The sequence below is a fragment of the Primulina eburnea genome, chromosome 1, assembly GCF_022965805.1.
Source record: "Primulina eburnea isolate SZY01 chromosome 1, ASM2296580v1, whole genome shotgun sequence".
Lineage (NCBI taxonomy): Eukaryota > Viridiplantae > Streptophyta > Magnoliopsida > Lamiales > Gesneriaceae > Primulina > Primulina eburnea.
The window spans coordinates 36,994,319-36,995,041 of NC_133101.1; positions in this window are offsets into that span (position 1 = coordinate 36,994,319).

Below are 723 nucleotides of genomic sequence, written 5' to 3' on the forward strand. Positions count from 1 at the left end.
AAATGTTTTTTTTTTTGTTTTGTAAAATATTTTCGGCCCTTTCAAATCTTGCACCCAAAAATTCTCAAGCGGTTAGAAATCGATCTCAATACAATATTACGTAAATATAGCACAAAAACCGTAACCTTAGCTCGGATACCACTTGAAAGCGGACCGGTTACGGAGGCCGGAAACGCAACGGAAGCGAAAAATTAAAATTTTAGAGCATATATTTCGGCCCCCTCATATATTTTGTGCAATATTTACAAGAAATCAAAAACATGCATAGGATGTTTGTAGAAATTTACCTATCAACTCCTTAGAGTTGATGATGGCACCAACTTTGTTGTGAACAACAAAGCTCTTCAAATGGAAGACAAGTCTACAAGCTCAACCTCCTTTCCTTCAAAATAAGGCCCACCACAAGCTAGGTAAACCCCTTCTAGTTTTGCACTAGAAAAACTAGAAGATTTTTCAATGAAAAGATTTTTGTTTCTCCAACAAAAATGAAGAACAAAGAAGAAAAATATTTGAGAGAAAAAGCCCCAATTTTTTCGGCCAAGGTAGAGTATGAATGAGGGAGAGAAGTTGAGTCTAGGTTGTGAGAAAAGCAACTCTCAAAAGCAACAAAAAGTTGCATGCCTAGTCTCCAACCCTTCACCTCCCCAAAGCATGCAAACCCTAGAATGACATGCATACAATATAGTTTTTAACACATTAAAAACCATAGACTAAATTTTAATT